This window comes from Coturnix japonica, chromosome 32 (assembly GCF_054131305.1).
Source record: "Coturnix japonica strain WE chromosome 32, WE-NBRP24, whole genome shotgun sequence".
Taxonomy (NCBI): Eukaryota; Metazoa; Chordata; class Aves; order Galliformes; family Phasianidae; genus Coturnix; species Coturnix japonica.
The window spans coordinates 1731468-1752250 of NC_140694.1; the positions used below are offsets into that span (position 1 = coordinate 1731468).

The window sequence follows — 20783 nt, forward strand, 5'->3', positions numbered from 1 at the left end:
ATCTACCCTGTTTATGCAACCAATACACGCACAAAAAACTCAAACCTTTTTTTCTAGTTCCCGCGTATTCATAGCATTAATTTGTATCTGAAAGCACAGATATCATAAACAACCAAATGGATAGCGTTTGCTTTTTTGAGACAGTCTGAGGAATGGGGTGACCTTTATCACTACTAAATCTTCATGCTGAGTGTGAAGCAAGTTCCCATAAAGAGGTATTTACTACCAATTCTAGGTAAGTTATGGAAATAACCCTGTATCTACTGTAGCTGCTTAACACCAAGATATTTACAACATTTAACAACAAGCAAGAAATAAACTGAGCTAAATATGTTAAATTCTTAAATTATAGAAATAAAAAGCAGTCCATCATTATGCTAATAAAATAGTAGAAACTAGATTCTGCTTACTGTTTTAAAGAAATTGTGCATGTTGTTGCACTTACCCTTAGTTGTTCTCTTTCACAACTCATCTGTTGATTTGAACTCTGCAGAAGGAAAAAAAGAGAAAAGCTTTGAAAGCATGGCATCCTTGCAACAACAAAGCTGCTAGGTCTGTACAGAATCACTCCTTTAGGAAAACACTTTTTTTTCAATTATTATTTTATTTTACGAGGGTCAAAATAAATAACATCACAGCCTACCACACTGAATTATAAACGTGCTTTTGAAATTCAATTATATGAATACTATTTAAAGATCTCAGCGAGAGTCCAGTTTGGAGAAAAGCTTTCCTTTTCTTCTTTTTCTATAAGAGATCTTTGCTATATTTTGGAGTATCCCACTACTAAGATACTATGGCATATTCACAGTTTTAAGATACAAAGATATAACAACTTCAAGAATAAATGAAATGACAACTTCCAGCTCTGACCTGGTACAAGAATAACCTTAAAGAAGACTGGATTCCAATGCATTTTTACTTCCACACTGCTGTCTTTTAGGAACTGCTACATCTACAGGAAACATTTCTGCATGTGATTTAGTTGCTGAACAACTACTAATTAACAATTAACCACCTCGCTACCAATTACCATTAGATACAAGTAAGTGGCAGCACAATTTGTGAGGTGATTACCTTGCCAAAAAGAAAGCAGCAACTTGTCTAGAAAAAGAGTTCAAAGAAACTGAGCAGTAGCACTACAGTGCTCATTTCCAACTTTCTTTCTATTATTACAACTTCTAAAGAAACCCTGCCATGGGCACACCTCAAGCCCCAGAAGTTGTGCTCAGAAAGGTGTGATGTTATTGAACCGCCAGTCTCTAGTGAGAGGTTTGGGTTGGTTGGTTGGTTGTTTTGATTTGTTTCATTAAATCATTTCAGAATACAGTAATTGTTGTTACTGAGTGTCATTAACTTTGAAAGTGTAATCATCATTTTTGTAATTAAGGCACATGACAAACATAATTCACAAAACATGAAAAAGAAATGAGATGCTATATTTTTCTAAGGATATTTTTGGGTGTTCAGAGTATGCTTTCCACTGCTTTTCACTTAGAAAATGGAACAATACCCATTTGAACGAGACATTTTCACTCCACGGTGATGACAAGAAGCTGAATTTCCCAGCCAAAGTCAGGTAACTTAGAATAAAACTCTCAGTCCTTTCAGCACAGAAGGATAAGTTCTAACAAACAAATGATAAGGGAAATCTTCTCTATACAAACCAGAAGCATTACAACAAATAGATAAAATCAAACATTTGTAGAACGGCACAAGGGTTATAGTTACTGAATATTTAAGCATTAATTAACTGTTCTCATTAGTCATTACTGCTGTTGTTTTGAATGATGGAACCTTTAAACATAAAATTGACAAATATCCAAAGCCACAGAGAATAGAACAGTATTATACAGGACTGAAATGAATTATTTATGAAAGGTGTAAGTATACAATATGGGGCAGAAAAGACAACGAGATTAAATATGAGCAAGTCAGGAGAAAGAGACCATGTCTTACATGCAACTGCAAGAAAATAAAGAGAACAAAAGCAACCACTTATTTTAAAACAAAGAGACTTTATACGAGTGAGAGGGTTGTATTTTAAAATATACTTGGCCTCATAGTCTATCACCACATCCAAGCTTTCTAAAAGAAATTGAAGTAAATAATAAGATAACATGCACGAAAAAACATCTTTTTTAAAATTTATTTATTTATTTACTCTATGTGTGCCAGTTTAAAAGTAGCATCCTGGCAGTACTGAGCACTTAAGGGGAAACATAAATAATGCATTTATAGTATGTAAACCTGAACAGAAAAACCAAAGGAACGGAAAGTCATAACATATTTAATTAATGATCAAGATACCTTTGAAATAAATCTTGAGTACATCCTGCAATTTTAAATAGATAGCTTGTCAGCCCTAAATTTAATTCATTAAATCTCTGAATTGAACCATATGCAATGAACTATTTATTTCATTTAGTTCAAAACTGCGTGAAGAGCCTGGTCAATACGTTGAATGTCATTATGTCAAGCTCTCACGTACCACAGTTTAGAGAAAGAATGCCCAAAATATTGATTCTCTTCAAAGGATTTTATCAAAGAAAAACTTTTAAAGAACTTGAACAATAGTTCAACACCATTTTATAAGACCACTGTCTTATAAAACTCATGCTATGAGGTACTTCCATTTTCAACAAAATAGACCTTTCGGAAATTGTCTGCAACCTGCTGGTGTGATTCTCTTGTGAATTTGTGAACATGAATAGGATGGGGAAGTATGTTTTGTTCTCTTCAAGTAACAGGAGCAGATGGGAGAACTGAGATCTTTTACAAGTGTTTTTTTTTTTTAAGTCATCTACTCCTCACAAGGATATGCAAATCCAGACACTATAGAACTAGTTCCAATGACTTATCACTCTTTCTGTTAATAATTTTCTCTTCATCACCTTATTTCCCTAAAGAATTCAAAAGAAACAGAGTTGCAGGAGAACCACTCTCTGACCAGAAAGAGTACATACCTGTACATTAACACATAAAAATACTGTGTATTTATATAAAATGACTTCTTGCTCATTCATATGAAAACCCAAAATACAAATGAAGAAACATCTATCTGAAGACCTCAGAGTTCCATGAAGTAATGCCTAAGCAAATAACTTATTAAAAATATCAGAAAATGCATAAATGCAGGACAACATAAAGTGGAATAGGGGTTTGGAGAGCTTTTTTTAGTGACTGACAACAACATTAACAGTATCTCAGACATAAAATCACCATTTGCTTACTCAAGGAAGCTTCCTCTTCCATCAGCAGCTTACATTTTTCCTGTGTATCACTCCTGAAGACCCCCATATATTCCCTGTTGAAGAGGCTAATAAGTTGCTGCAGTGCTGAGAGCCTGAAGATTTTTTGTACACATTGAATTTCTATAACAAATGGGTAAAAAGTGTGTACGTCTGTGCATATGCAAATTTTTCCAGAACACGGATCTTTGGGTTTCTCTTGGCAAGGTATGTGCCTTTGCATGCATGGAATTTTAATTTCAAGGGATTTTATTACAACCATCAGTTATTGTGCTGTAGCAGTAGCTAGAGGGACTGATTTATTCTCAAATGCCCTTGGTTTCGTATTGTATATCGAGTAATGCTGCTGTTATAAATATATCTGGGTGAAGAAATGTCTACAGTTCTGTGTGTAATACTAAGCACAGTTAAGGCTTCAAGCATCGTATACAAAAGGGTTTTCTTTCCTACTGGAAGAAACAGGCAATTATTATGGCCCATTGAGCTCAGATTAAGCATTTCCATCAAAAAAAGAAAGAAAAGAAAAAAGAAAAGAAGGAAAAAAAAAAAGAAAAAAAAAGAGAAGCATCATGCTACAATCCTTGTAAAGCTGTAAATGCAAATGGGAACAATCTCGTTTTCCATAAAAAATAATCTACGGTTTTATTTGCTTCTTCCTTTCTATTTCTTCTTATCCTCAGCTAGCAAAAGATTCCAAAACAGGAGAACTGTACTGAAGGGAAAATAAAATAAAAATATAAAATCTCCAAAAATAAATCAGAAACACTCTAAAAATTGTTGCTGCATTCAATCAGTGTGTAGGTAATTATTTCCCTGTATCATATTTACTCTTTTAAACAGTTGAGGTTACCCCAAATCCAATTTTCATCTTTTCTTGGCCTTGGGCTAAGACACGTTTTTTTGTTTGTTTGTTGTTTTAAGATCATCTATAGCAATTGACCAACACATACCTGGAAATCTACCTTGGCTTCTGTTTGTTTGCTTTGCTGTTTTTAACAGTTGTACTCCCAAAAGGTGCTGCAGGTCACACAGAGACCTGGGTCACTGAATTTGCCTTTCGCTTCCCGATTCCATACACAAAAACTTGCAGTACTGCAACAAAGCTGGAAAGCTCATCATTTTCTGAGACCCCTGTCTCAGCACAAAGCACAAAACCTGCAACATGGCACAACATCAGCCAGCATGGCAGCCGTTCCCCCACTGTATCCCACTGCAAAACCATTTCCCTGATGTTTCTAAGAAGGGTGGGAACCATGAGTCTCTGGTGTGCCTTTTGTGAAATGGACCACTAGGAGAAAAACTGGTTTACGTCTACTTCGCTTCTATATAGCATGACTATGTGACTATCCCTTGAATGCTAACACACTGCTGCCCTTCAATTGGAAACTTCCCTGCAGTACAGTTTCATTAAAAAACGGCAAAAAAAAAAAAAGTCTCTAAAAACATTTTTGCAAGTATAATTCTAGAAAAAAAGCTTGTGTGGTAAAAATCCTCAAAATTAAATTCTGCACATGTATGTTAAAGAACAACCCCATGAGAAACTTCATCTATATTTAGTATTCAAATAAATACTTCTTTGGTACACAAAAAGCAGCTACAGTATACTTTAATTTCCCTGCATAGCACAGTCTGTGTTATAAGGAATAATCAGAAGGCAAAGACACTGTATTAAAAGAATAAATGGACACTGCAAAGAACATAATTGAAAATACTGTGATGCTAAAGAAATAATCAGCATAAAGTATGTTATCTTCGAATGCAAACACTACCAGACCAAGACCTGCTCATTACATGTATTACACTGTTTACTGCTGCATAAATCATTTTCTTGCATCACGAGCATACAGTTAATACCAGAATTTATTCTTGTAAAATCTTGTAACTTTGGGGAAATGGATGTTAAGTCTCTGCGTGGAAAAATTAATGCAGTTTGTGGCATGAATACCTATTAAGCGATAAACTCTGAAGGTAGTGTAAATACAAAATGAAGTCAGACACATTAATTAATATCTAAGTATCAGGTATTGCTAACTGCTTTTGAAATGAATGCTATGATATGCTATTTCTTATATTCTTTTTAAAAAGTAACAGAGACAATGACTGAGAACACATAATGAAATGAAGTAAATCTGTTTTTCCATACAATAAATTTCTATATTTAAATCAGAAAAAAATGAATACCAGCCTGTTCAGGTGCCAATTATGTATACCAAATACATATAACATCCTGGAAAAATTCTTCAAAGGAAGAGAAGGCTGAAAATAAGGATATCGGTGCACGTGGTCATGGATGTTCAGCCAGTTATGCTACAAACTGCCTCAGCAGGTATCACCTGTGTGTCATCAGTAAACATCTGGAAGGTTACCTGCTGTGCCTGTGTGCTGATAAAAACAAGTCACCATCATTCCACTGTTTATGCTTGACAAATAACAAAAAAAAAAACCACCAAAACACAGCTTTTATCAAAACATATTGCTATTCTGGACTATTAACCTAATATATTAGTCTTCAACAGATTTATTAGGAAAACTTATTTTATTCATCTGCAAATAAAATAGGAAATCCTACGAATTTTCAACATTAACTACAGTTGGCATTCAACAATTCCTTTAACTGAGATTTAATAAGTATAGTCCATGCTTATCTATTTACAGTTACTTTATATTGACATTCTTGTCAATAAATTCTGATTGAAAGAATAATAAAAAGAAATAAAAATGTGAACAGCATGAAGTGAATTCACTAGGACAGTCAGCTTTCATGCATCACTCCACCTGAATTTTTGGCGGATGGCTTCATTATTTATGAAACATATCTGCACAACTTGTCTTTACATCTTGGGAGAGAATTGCAAGGATACAAATGAAAGATGCAAATTAATCACTAGAATCCACACTGATTTTCAGAAGGAAGTAGGCCTCTAAATGTCATCAATGTATTTTAAATTATTCTTTCTATTTTCTACATTAAATGCAATGGTAGGTTCCGTGATCACTCAAAAACCACACAAATCAAAACACCAGTATTGTACCCTTTGTCACATTTATCAGCTTGTTCTGTAATAAATCTTTTTTGTGAAGCAGAGGCTGCCTTTACTGCACTCATTCATCAAACAGCGGACCCCTTAGGTGATGTTCTTTTCCTAAAGTGTACCAAAGGCGTGGAGGAATTACGCCTTCACGAAGTTTAGAGAAAGAACTTCACACACTAGCATCACTGATGCTTTATAAATATATCCAAGAACAAAAGTTCTCTGTTTTGCTTTGCTTTTGTATCTTTTGAATGAGTCCCACAAAGAAAAGACCTGTGTGTCCAAACTCAAAATGGTCTCACTTTCCTGGCACGTGCTTGACCTCTGCTCTGCAATAGGACTAACAGTTCCTGGAAGCATTTCTATTGCAGGCAGATTTTAAAGAGCTGTAAAACAAACGTCACAAGGAACACATTTTATGATATATTTTTTTCCTGCTTACATGCTCAGTAGAATGATAGGCTGTACAAACAGGTAAAATGTCTGGTGCCACAAACCCATCCCTTCTCAAAGCTGCTGATGCTAGTAATGTAAAAATGCTTTTTTTCTGCTCTGTACTATAAATCTTACACACCAAAGGCAATATCTTTCTTTCACTTACAGCAGCAGAATTGCAAAGGAACAATACTGAGATGAGTTATTTTAGAGTTAGAAATGTAAAGAATGTCTTTAGAATGCAAAGCAAGTCTTGTAGCTGAAGGTAGCTCCAGTCCCTGGCACTTAATGATCACAGATATCCAGATGATACACTTCAGATCAGAGTACAAAAGAGATGTGGCAAGACTGTGTAAATACTTCCCCTGCTTGGACCTAAAGATTATTACAGAATCACTTCCAACAACATTTGAGTTGTCACTATGTTAGTAAGAAACAGTAATGTAAGTACAATAAGTAATGTCTTTAATTATCAGCAATTAATAGTAGATTACCCTGAAACATTCATGTCAAAGAAAACAAAGCCATGACAAATTGCTGCACCAAACGTAGTAGTACTGAGAACAAAATAGGCCAGTAAGTGAGAACTAAGGTTTGATTTAGAAATTTTGCATTTATTTTCACATACAAGGCAACTCTGAATACCACTGCTCAACATAGGAATAGTCCTTGGGAGGGCTTCTTTTAAAAGAACCAAGATTATTTTCCTCCATGTGGAAATCTATCTTGTGGGCCTTACAAATATTGATCTTTTCTCCCAGTTTGTCCTCAGTTTTCAAGTGAAAAAGGGAGGGACAAAACCAAAGTTTCTTTCAACCTTTGTAGTATTGGCATCCTAAAGAAAGGTGTTTTATTCTGCACAATATCCACACCTAATAGTTACACAGGGAAGGCAAGGGCATTCTGCCTTAATCTCCTTCCCTAAACAGCTTAACTAAGTATAGAAGATGCAGTGTCTAGCATTCAATAATTACTCACTCAGTGCATTTACTGCTTCTAAGAATGCATTACAAGGGCTGTCAATAAAATTTAATCAGCAATATATTTCTAGTGGCAGCGTTACAACTTGCTGCAACAAAACCTTTTTTCCCAAGAATTTTTAAAGCCTTCCTAAAAAAAAAAAAAAAAAAAAAAAAAACTACAAAAAAAACCTTGACGCTTCGTAATGAAGGACATCTAGAGATTATCATATCAGGGCGTCCATTAGGGAAGTGTATTCTTCTCACTCAGGTTACCTTGGACAAGTAAGTCTCATTTAAAATATTCTTTGCTTTTCTCTTAAGAAAATGAACAGTCATTGGCAAAAATTGGGTGCAGCTGGAGAAGTTAAACATTTTTCACCCTTTAATGAAACTAAGGTAACGGTCATACTGCCCTAAAAATAGAGAAGTAGAAGGAAATATTTAAACTTATGTATAGGCATGTGCATGCACGCACACCTATGCTCATTTTGCAAACTATATGTCATGTTCTTCAATGTCCTCCGTGATAACAAGCTTGAAACTGCAGCTCAAGATTCTATTGTATCTATACATTCTGAGGTAAATTTTAATGATACACTGCATACAAATGTTATGCATGGAAGAGCTGCTGCCAACATTTCTTTGAGACTTTGTGATGAGCTGCCCAAAGGTGAACTATGCTGACAGAGTTTCAGGTCAGAGTTTATGAGATAGAGACATCTTTTGCTATATATACATGAAAGATCTCAATACCGTATCTTTTTACAATAAAAAATAACCTATTTTCTTCTTCATATAGCAATACATTTCTTCACTGTCCTGCCATATCTTAATCCAAATTGAAAGGAGAAGGAATTCTACCTACAAGTTTGCTTATATCTATCTATAGCCCTATACAAAGGGAGGAAAACATTTTGCTACATATATTTGGTGTTTAAGTTGCAGCACAGGATAAATCAAATTACTATATCTATAAATAAATTCAACATCATGTTATAGTATTCATGGCTAAAATAATAACTGAAGAGTGCAATGCAAAATGTCCATTTCATTTCAATTTGCATGCATGTAACGCTCACAGTGCGATGGTATAGTCTTTGCACTCAGTATAGCATGGTAAGACATTTGAAACAATTCTTTTACACCTTGCAATCCTGCATCACTATAAGTGAAAGCTAAGGCTGTGCAAGAAAAAGAAATGAAAGAAATGCAAAAGGGTAAAAAAAGTCAAACAAACAAACAAAAACAGGAGGGAACAATAATATGAACATATAAGCACTGGAAATATAAAAGAAAGGAACAATGTCTTTGTTCTACATTGTTACGTCAGATTAAACGCCATCTAGTCTAGTGAAATCAAGGTCCAAACAACCTCATTATTTTTCAATCAGCTAGTCTTCAAGTTTAGCAGATTTTCAAGCCTGGGATTAGTTTATGTGATTCATCGATTTTTAGTGTTATATGATGTAAAAGCTATTCTGTTCTGCTAACTACCTGAAACACTGAGATCAATTCTGAGAGTAAAACATCAATTACCTCACTTACGGAGAGAGGATAAGCAGCAATTAAAAGGGTAGCTAATGCTTCTCTGCATTAGGTTACTTGTCTCGTTTGCCAGTATATCATATCAATTGCTTGATTTCTAATTTTGCACAGAGTCTTGAATTCAGGCCCTTTGTTATACCCTGTTAGGTATATTCTGAGACAAAGTTGCCTCCTATTACTTACACAAAAATTCCTAATGTGTCTCAAAAAGCACATGTCATTACAATCATTAATTATTTTCCATTAGGTTAAGATACTTAAAAATTTTCTTTCAACTTGGGCTTACATATACTGTAATTTCAGTCGTGGACAAATGAATCTGAATAATAGTACTTCTAGTACTTAATGTCCATTGTGACAAAGAAGTGAGTTTTGCAGGAACTAAGCACCGCTAGTTAAAATACAGCCTTTGCCTTGTGTCTGCAAGCATAGCATGAGAGTCTCCCATACAGTGATGACTTTGGTCAAAATCAACAAAGGCACAGAGACAGCAAAGCTGCGAAGTCACCAAGTAAGCAACCAAACAGTCATTGCTACACACCTTGAGCTGTCTATGAGTGTGCTGAAAAAGATGTCTGGCCATTAGAATTGCAAAGTAAACAGCACAGGACAATTTTGCAGAGAGAGCTCAACACGGTAACCCCAACAAATCCCACGAGCTTTTTGTTATCTAATTCTCCCTTCCTTCAGTCACTGAGACATTTCCACACTGCTTTTCAAGGAGCTAAGCCTTCTGTGCCTACAATGCAGGCCCCTGGCTAAAGCTCCCAGCACGCGGAGCCGCCAGGCAACAATCCCAACAAGCTGTGTTAGAGCAGACCTCAAGTCAGTGAGATCCTGTGGCATTACAGCAGGCATATACTAAAGCTCTGCCCATTTTTACAGTGTTCTAAACATTGCTTTTGCTCTAAATAAAGACAATCTATTCTGAAATAACAGAATCTTCCATGAAACGCCATTGCCATTTTCTTTATTTCCTCAGTCTCTGCACTCACAGTGTCTGTCTGATACGTGAAGATTTCTGTTCTACTAAGAAACAGGAAACCTAGAATCTAAACTTCCCAACTGTACATAAATTGGACAGGTTAGGGACACAGACTGACGACGCATACATTCTCCTCAGTATATGCTCTGCACTCCAGGAAGCTGCAATAATTTGTTGAAATTAATATGCAGTATTCTTTGGTAAATAAAACCAGACTAAAAGTACATTATGGAAATGTATTATTATTTTTTTCCCAAAGCCTTTCACTTGATTTCCCAAACACCATAATTCAAGTGTTTGCATTCAGCAGGCAGGAGATTTGTGGCTTAGAACTCTGGAAAGAGGAAATAAAAATAACTTTCATCTGCCCACACTGGGCATCCAGTAATACCGAGGCTGCCTTCTACTGCAAGGAAAAAAATGCCTTGATTTTAGGAAAACAACAAAACACAGGCATCCATTAAACTGCTTGTTTTTTTCTTCCACTCATTTTCAGTTATTTGACTCCTGGAGCTGAATCTTCTGAGTAAGCAGAATTCTGTAAGATTTTATAGAGTGTGTGTGCACACGTGCTTGTCTCTATGTTTTGCATTCTAAGACTTGGGCCAGCATTGATTTTATTTCCTCTTAGTATTTTATAGTTCTTAGACCGCAGTATTTTTTTTCTTAAGCCATGTCTGGATTTACGTATGCAAGCCAGGACAGAAAGGTACTGAATCTACAGTGTGCCATAAATCTGAATTATTTGCTATTTATTTATTTATTTTACTCTTACAGTTTGTGGGGATAGAACTGCATGGTTAGTTTATTTGCCAACTCCTCCTAAAAAACAAGGGAGATTTTGCAACACTGCAAATAGGCATGCAATGCTGGTCTGGTCTCTCCTATCACCTTACTAGCTGGTTTTGGGGGGTTTTGTTTTAATGTATGGGAAAAGCATTGCCACCATCTGTCTTAAGGAAAACTAAAACACCAAAAGAACCTAAACCAACCGAAAAATAAAGCAATGCTACACACACACACACACAACACAGAAATCCCATTTAGCTCAAAGCCCATCAAAAACTCATAGCCAATATAGTGGAAAAGGGATTGAGTAGAACTTGAAATAAGGCAAGGATTGAGTTCAGTATTTTCACTAGCTTTGCCATCATTTCCTAAATATCCATTTCCATGAGGAAAAAAATTGACATTTCTGCAGAGACTGGGGAAAACAGTGAGTCTCTTTTAATTGATAGTTCTGATTATTTAAGATAAATATATTTGCTGTATATGTTATAATTCCATCTTTGGAAAAGATCATCATGCAAAGCCCAAGGCCCAGACAGCAGAAAAGACAGTCTTCTTATAAAGGTTATAATATAGAGTCTCTCTCTAATGTCTGGATGCATTTTACTCCTCACAGTGCTTAATAACCAGGTTGTAAAAGTTACAGGTGTAGCCTGTTGCTTGTGGGAGGGGAGGAACACAGACATGCGAGAAATTCCCATTCTTACTTCAACTTGGTAGTCAGCTGTGATCAAGCTAGGAATCTTTAGCTCTGATCTGCATGAAATAGTTGAAACCTTCCTAAAACTGGTGTGTGGTTTCCTGAAAGAACTGCTGGCATCCCGCCTCTTCTTACAGAAACTGAACTGATTTGATGTGGGATATAAAATACTGCATGCTAATGGCGCTGGAATGATTTTAAGCCTAGCACTAGGTGCTTGAAGTTTCCTCTTTTCTCCCTTAATGAGCACTCTCAGCTTGCACATTAAAAGCAGACTCGTCCATTCTCTGTAAATTTAGAGTACTCATCACTGCTGATGCGTGCTGGTGAACTGAACTCATAGGCTGATTCATTTATGTGCTTCAGAAGACCAAATCTGGGTCATCTAAGCAGTGCCACCTGCAGGCCTTCAGTTAAAAATGAATTAAAAAACCTTGGGAAGTTTTAAGTCTTTGATGATCTTGAGATGACTTCCTGGTGTTTACCACACAAATTTCACAAAGACCCAAGTCTTTCCACTGTGATCACCAGACAAATGTAATCACACACATGTTGTAATATGGTATGGAGACACACTATACCAGTGGATAAAGATACACAAATCACTATGTTGAATTTTAAAGACAGCTCATAATAGAAATAAGTTACACAGAAAAGCCATAAATATGGAAGATAATACAGCGAGATTAAGAAACAAAGCCTAAATTTCAAAAGCAGAGTGATTCTGCTGTTCAACAGCAAAAACGCTGAATGACCACTCAACAACCATTTATAATGTCAGATAAATATACTACTTTGCCTAGACTATAAAAGAAACATTGCATTCTGTTAAGTTTTACTGCTCTCAAAATGTTAAGAGTACTTTATCTTCTTGTTTTCAGGAGTCTGAATTTAAGACAAGCATGGTAAATCATGGGAGGGGAAAAGATCTCCCTTTAATAATCTAGATCACGTTAATCAATCTCAGTAGAGTCCCTCATTCTGACATTTCGATTAGCTCCCTGATTTCTGTATTTGGATGATCTTGCCCCTGCTAATTATAGATTAATCAATACCCCTCCCTATCTCTCGGGGAAAACATTAGCACCTTAGGATTCTTCAAGTACTTCGAAGTCTGTAAGATCTTTTAGGGTTACCTGCTGTCTTATGCTTCAAGAGCATTCAGTAGAAATCATAAAAGTTAATGACACCGACACTGAAAGCTGAAACAGTATTTTCTAGATAAAGCAGGCAAATGGACAGCCACGTTCTCACGGAAGAAGCCATTTCTGAGCATGCTTTTTATCCACCCCAATCATAGTAGCAATGCACAAGATTTTAGCTATACTTTAAACTGCAAGTAAGACAAATACTACGGAATGATCTACAAAGATATATACAGCCACTTAATTACATTAAACTGCTAGGAGGAAAGCAAAGTATTTGCATAAGTTCTTCCGTTATGAATATACTTGGATATTAATATCACAAATGATTGGTGGCATCTAGCTACCTCTTTGAGTGAAGAAATACATACAAATGTATTGCTGCAGTCAGCTTATTGGTCGATGTCTTTAGGCTATCAGTTACTACTTCAGTCCTAACAAAGTATCTTCATTTGCCTTAATGTTGACTTTTTGCCTCAAATAACAGCTCTAATCTGTAAGAGAGGGGAAAAACACCTCAACTCTTCTACTTAGACATCACTGAGTTATTCATAGCAGCTTGCAAGTCTACTGGGATTACTCAAAACTTGAAAAGAAATCCAATATTTCTATTCTAATATTGCTAGTTCAGATTTCCAGCAATTATAAAACACACTGCTCAGTACTTCTTTAAAATAGGCTGGCTTGAAATTAATTATCCCAGAAAGAAACAAGATTTAGTAGATCTCATTTACTGCTGTAATATAACTTGAATACAATTTCCCGGTATGGAAATAATTCCTTAGTGGTAAAAAAACTAAAAAAAAACAAAAACAAACCAAAGACTCAAGAAAAACAAGAGTGTTCCAAAGCAATTATGTACCACCACAGAGTCTGGACTCCTTCAGTTATCATTTTTGCAATGGGGAGATGTAAAGCTAAGTGTTACAAGTTCATGCAATTAGAAATATGTTTAGAAATTATACCTCGCACCATTAATTTCTCACAGAGGCAGTTGCTGTTAAGATCCAGTTATGGAAGTATTACAACTTTTTCTTGTTGTTGCTGTTACATTGCAGTATTTTTAAGTAAAAAAACATGAAGAACATTGATTCTATTTTCTTCCTAAAGAGAAACAAAAATACATAAAAGTACAATACAGGGCTTCAGGACTGCGGGTTTTTGGGGGCTATTTAGTCTTTTCAACAAAAGGTTTTATAAGAAGCATTCTTGAATCTTGCTACTTTCCAGTGCAGGGAAACACTGGGGTCCTTTTCTACTACGACTCTTCTGTTTTCACAAGCAGACAGACTTTCTCTGGATGGTATCCTGATTACTTCATTCAAATTCTAAAGTACTCCATGTAAATCCTTTACAAAAACACAGAACTGACAAGGTCTTCAAGGTCAGTTTATGGCTAAATTTCCTGCTGTGACAGGCAGCACGTGGCTTGGCTGACCACAGACTCTAACAGCCTTTCCTTTTAGCTCACTTAAGCAGGCTGAATACTCATGTAAGTGTACTTAATATTTACTTTCTAATATCATTCTTAATCACATTATATTGAAAAATCTTGAAATATTTAGAAGTCTTACAAGAAACCATCTTCTCAATTTTCTCTCTACTTTCCCACTGAAACCATGGGAATGATTTGGTTTCTTTTGTCATTTAACTCCCATAGATGTAAACTTTAGAGAGGAAAATAAAAGCCCTGCACAAATACTTGCTATCTAAAACAGATGATGCAAGCTGAAGACTTAGAGTGCTGGATTTTCTGCACTAGGGCATGGAAGTACTCATCATTCCTACCCATTCTTCTTCTGGACCTGACTGCTCCTGAATCAAGGAAGCTAAACCAAGACATGTAGGGCTTCTAATCTGTCGTAGGTATTGTAACCAATTTAATTTAACATACATGAATGCAAATCCTTTTGTCTATTTGTTATTTGCTTAGACAATGGTTCCCAAACTCCTTTCTGACAGCAACTCCTTTCAAGTAAAAAACAAAACAAAAAAACAAAACAAAAAAAAAATAAAAATAAAAAAATAATAAAAAAAAAACACACAAAAACCAAAGCAAGCACAGGAAAGTTATTCTGTTTATGAAAATAAATTTCCACATTTTTACTTTTCCATTTAGAAATGGTGAATATTAAAAGGCCCCAAGAACTAATTACTATCAAAACTTCAATTTATACGTGGATTTTTTGCATCAGAAAAGCAGTAATTTCATATACTTACAACAAATAAGTATTATTAATATATATATATATATTCAGTACTGGAATTAGAGGAGTCTATAGGTATGTGTAGGTGCTTTCACAGTGGTTAAGAAGCCAATCAATTCCCTTTCTGGAACCACTCAAAACCACACATAAGCAGTGCTTTGTATTCTAACGTTGAGCTGCTCTGAGAGCCGTTATTTCCTTTCAACAAGAAATAAGTCAAGAAATGCTATTGAAAAGGGATGAGCTAAAGAAAGAAAGACAACACAATCCTGTCTCCACTGTTCCTCTGAATTTTCCCTTTTATGTACAGGAGAAAGCAACCCCATGTAGCAATTCAGCAGCTGGTTCTGTCTCATGGGAGAACAGCACTGCACAGCCTGTGTTCCAAGCATGCACCTCCCAGGTGCTCCTGTCTGCTCAGCATCATCTTGCAGCATCTTCCGCACCGATCAAAAGGTAAAGCCAATGCCAACATTAAATCAAAATGACAATGGGTAAGTTATTAATTATTCAGGTTTCATTACTAAAGTAATGCTATGAAAAATCAATACTTTTAACAATAACTGAAAAACTTTAAGCTCCTTAATGTGAAAAATGCAATATTTTGGAGAGAATATTGTTTGATTGGTAGTTTTTATTTAGGTAGATGACCAATGACTCCTAATTTCAGCTGCAGGTCATGATTGCTATTTTCTACAAACATAACTCTTCCTCCAGCCAACACAATACACTGAGCACACTAGAATTAGTACCCATAGGCAGCTACAGAAGGTGACTAAATTTCAGCTCTCTAATGGTCTGTTAAGTATATTATTTTTCCCACCATGTCTTTGAGCCTGCATCAAGTCTTATTGATTTCCAGAATGGGAAACCAGAAGCTTTCAGGTCAGCATAGGGTCTTTCCTCCTTGTAACTGAGAGATCAGTTTAATTCATTTATTATTTTTTTTAATGTTCAAATTTAATATATGTGCATGATACCTAATTTGCTAGGTTTTCGTAGTTTCCTTTGATTCAAATACAAAATTTCACATTAATTAAAGGTTGATATTTTATTAATGAACACAAGCTGCAGCGTTCGAGTGCCACTAACCTTAGAGTTTAATCAGAAAAACTACCGTGGCACTGGCTGATTGGGTTGGCTCAACTTCTGCCTGCTTAACTTTTCCCCATAATTGCAGGATATACTTTATTGTGACAGGGCCTGAACAGTGGAATTCCAATACGCTATACATCAGGTTCTCCATTATTGGATTAGCTAGATGTGGCATCATTACCGCTGCACTTTCATGCCTATCATTGATTGCATCGTTCCTTCTATTTCACAATTAATGCAAGCCAGCTGGATTGATCAATCTTCTGATGAGTTTGGGCCACAGTCAATACATTCTTATGGCTCTGTGCTACTGATCTGTATGTTTTATAGCTGTGCCTAAGGATTTGTCTTTCTGGCTAGAGATTTTCTGGTTTCTCAGATACTTCTCCTCGCACCCTGCTGCCTAAGTCACAAAGTGTTTATGAATTACTCATCTAACAAGAAAAAATGAGAGAGCAAAAGAGTTGCTAAATTCATCATTGGAACAAATTCTTTTTGAAATGACACTGTTGATGGCCTCAGCACTGACTGCTCTGGCAGCTGAATGCTGCACTTGAAAGCACTTTGCTTCCAAAGAAACATAGTGGTTTCACAAGACCACAGCTATTTCTTGTGCAGGCATGCCAGCACATTCACGAGACATGGAAACATGTTAATAAGTTTATTTTTAAGAGTTTGCCAACACAGCAATACTCATTATTTTCAAAAAGTTACTCTTCATCCAAAGTGTAGAAGAATTTGCAGGAAAGTCTCTCCCCAAAATGAGAGGGAGAATTTAATGTTGGGATGCTGGGAAAAATACTGATTTGCAATATTTGCCTGATGCCTCCCTGCTGTTACCCTATGTAAAACCTATAACCATCCTCACTTGAAAATTTTCTCTAAAGAATCAGAGAATCACTCAGGTTGGAAATGACCTCCAGGATCACCTAGTTCAACCAACAATCCACACCATGCTCGCTAACACACAACCCAACAAGAAATAATACTGAGTTACCATATTTTCTAATGAAACAGTCTACAGGCCAAAATGCAATGTTTTACAGCCTCTGGTTTTTTCTTTATTTATATATATATATATATATATATATATACACACACACACATATATATATATATACATATATATGTATACATTTTCTCTGGATGCTACCAGATATACCTGTATCAACACTTCTGTATTTTTTTAATGCCTACCAAAAAATAGTCCATTTGATATTGAAAAATAAAACAAAAAAAGAAGAAGAAATTGAAAGGCTTTGCATGAAAATGTACCCAACAGTACAGTAGCATCAGCATCTGCAACCTAGCCTAATACACATTATGAGCAGCATCACTATAACAAATTTAAATAAGAAAGTAAATGAACTAAATTTGGTCAAAGGGAAAAGAATTCTTATCTATACATTCAAACTAGAGTTTGGACTTCTTGGACTAATTTGCACATTACACACAGAATGCCCTCATTAAACCAAGAATAATTGCTTTTTCTCATCACTCAGTCTCATCCAGTTGCCAATGCCAGTAGAGTGACAACTGCAAGGTACTGGTAATAACAATTACACCCATTTTCTCACAGTCATACCAGATTTTGTACTTTTTTTTTTTCCCTTGAGAAATCTAAATATAGAGATACAAAGAACTGATAACCAAACCAGTTACATTTTTTCCAGTTAGGAAAGCAGAACAACCCCTGAATCAAGTTTCTGTTAAGCCACTAAAATACACCTGTTAAAAAGAGAAAGAAACACACTACTTGACTTGGCAGGTGTAAATGGTCTGTTAAATATACAATGTATTTAATTCACAACACGCAGTGTTTCCTTAAACACTCTGGCTTTAAAGGAGAGCAACCATTTGAGATAACCCAAAACATCATCCAGTTTCACTGAAAGTGTTCTACCTGAACACTTCTGTTCTGTTTCTTCTATAATTCAGAATGTAAAGGACAGAGCTTGTCCTTTAAGCTTGGGTAATATAACACTGGACCATTATACAACTACCAAAAATACTTTTTAAACAGACAGAAATGTTAGTGTTTTGACATCAGTACCAATAACACAGAGTTCCCTGCTAGTAGTCACAGTTTTTCTCCTTTAAGAGTAATGTGAATTGAGAAACAGGCTCAGTAATTTAGTCTATTTAAGTTTCAAATTAGTTCATGAATCTCTATTTAGGCTACCTACGTATATGGCCTGGTTTTCAAAAATGCAGAGGAAAGCAAAACTTAGTAAGACACCGTGTTTGAATGTTCTCACATCTTTGAAAAAATCAGGCCATTATATTTAGATGCCTAATTACAAGTGCAAGACTTGAATGAATTCAAATTTTTTGCCTAGATGAGCATATACTGCACCACAGTTTTTTCGAGGTTGCTTTAAGACATGCTAAGTTGCAGTAGATAGCTTATATATGGGTAGAAGTGAAAAAATACATAATTAATCATACATTCCAATCTTATTTTTATTACAGTTTTAAAGAGAATGAAGCACGGATAACTGTAAGGGGAAACAAACTGACATTCTAATTAATCCTATTGCCAAAAGATTTACACTAAGCATAGGAATCGATGTTACCTTTTGATTTCAGGAAACTGGGAAATAAAACAATAAAGAGAAATGTAAGATAATAATAAGATAATAAAGAGAAATAAAGCCAAGCAATGACTTTGGCGTGTTTGGAAAGAAGAACGTTTCATCTTAGATTCCTTTGTTTTCATTTACATGACATGATTCACAAGAAATGGGAGCCAATCCCCAGTTCTACAACTGCAAGATTGAAAATGAAATTTGTAATGTAAATTCAAAGTTCAATCCTGGGGGAAAATATCTCCGCTATTAAAAGAATGGGTACCATTTACCATCACTGCACTATCTCCAATTTTCTCACCCTTTCTTTCCTTCATGCCCTTAGGAGTGAAATAATGGCTTTATTCTATATATTCACCAAATGACATAGTTGACTCTGAGCAAAGCCACACACTGAGCTGTGATGCAGCTGATGTTGCTACCTGAACACCCAATGAGAGTACATAGGCTAGAGTTGCTAGAGCTCCTCCTAGCTTTCTTAATTAATTTTACTTTAAAGAAATAATATGATATGTACATACATTGGTACTGTATGGATCTCTTCACATATACTTGCACAGAACAGCTAAACAAAAACTTTCCTAGAGACATCATTTCTACTTTGTCCTTCAGAGTAGAACAAATGAACAGTAGATTTGCTTTCTAATTGCCAAAGGAATACCATAGGCAAGAGAATGTACCTTACATATAAAAAGAAATAACCCCCAAAGGCCTAATCTGGGCTTTTTTTTCCCCCTATGTCTTTGCATTATCAGAACATGCGTACATGCAGCTTCAGCTAATGTGATACATATTTCACCTTCTGTTCCTACCCCCAAAATACGCTTATCACCTTTTCAAAGGATACAACTCATGTTATTTATGAGGTGATACACATAAAGGCTCCAAGCACTGGAAAATGCAGCTTTCAAATAATACAGAGGAACTTATGTCTCTTAGGACTTTAAAGGAATTGCCAAGTTCTCCTTTGCAGAGGTATAGTATAAATACTATAAAGTGCAGTAGAAAGCACTAAGTAATCTATACTTCCTTCTGAATTATAGATGTAATCAAGACAAGCAAACACACAACATCAATCTTCACTATCCTTGCTTTCCCATGGAATTTAAGGTGAATCTTCAGTTTTGGTTCCATCTTATATGCAGTCTCCACTGTTTACCTGAGAGTTTCTGAGTTTCATAACATAGAATAAAATGCCATAAAAAAACCAAAGGTATAAACCTGGGTGTCTCTCCCAAAGATAGTATAAAGTGTAATAAAACAACATATAAATCTGGGTGTTTCTCTCAAAAGCAGTTGTTTCCACCAATGGTAGCACCATGATCTCTTTTTTTTATTACAGCCTGAACTTATACTTCATTGCTTATTTTTTAACGTAATTTTTAATATTTACTTAACATCTTTCTAAAACACAGTGCCAGTGTCATTAAATCAGAAAATGGAAGCCTGCTACAGAAGCCATAATCATTACAGCTTAACCTAAAACTGCTAATGTAGGCTTTTCTTCTAATTTTGCAGAGAGAAATGCAGTTCCTTGTGGCTCACTGATCCTGACAATACCCTCAGACCAACTCCCATGATTCCCTCATCACGGGCAGATATCATTTCAACAGATGTCAAGAACAGCTAAGTGCACTTAGGCCTATTTGTTAAATTCCTAGGGGGAGGTAGATTGGTGAAATTCATCCTGTAATTAAACCGCATATTTCTTTCAAGCTGCCTCTTCCCTCTTCTCTTCATAATCTCTCTGCCTTGCATCAAATCATTTAGGCACTTATTGGCTACAATCAATACAATATGAGATACATTAATTTAGTCCCTAGGAGATTTGCTGGGAATAGGCGGTATTGCTCCGCAAGCATTCTGAAATGTTCATGCAAGCATGCTATCAACTGCAGCAGTATAGCACTTATAGTCAGCATAGGCAGATTTATGACAACTCCATACTGTGTGCCCACAGGTCTGGTCTGCAGCCAAACATACATAAATTGGATTGAGTTGGGAAACGCTAAATATATTACCTAATGCACACAAATGCTAAATAGTGAA

General features: G+C 35.6%; 1 protein-coding gene across 8 annotated transcripts in view; it reads right to left on the reverse strand.

Annotated features, from left to right (window-relative positions):
• LOC146755445 (rho GTPase-activating protein 32-like) overlaps positions 1–20783 on the reverse strand; it is a 329502-nt gene that overhangs the window by 147445 nt on the left and 161274 nt on the right. For all 8 annotated transcript variants that reach the window (XR_014938066.1, XM_085525573.1, XM_085525582.1 and 5 more), the window contains one exon: positions 446–487. The gene's annotated coding sequence lies outside the window, so the exon portion shown is untranslated. The remainder of the gene's footprint in view (positions 1–445; positions 488–20783) is intronic.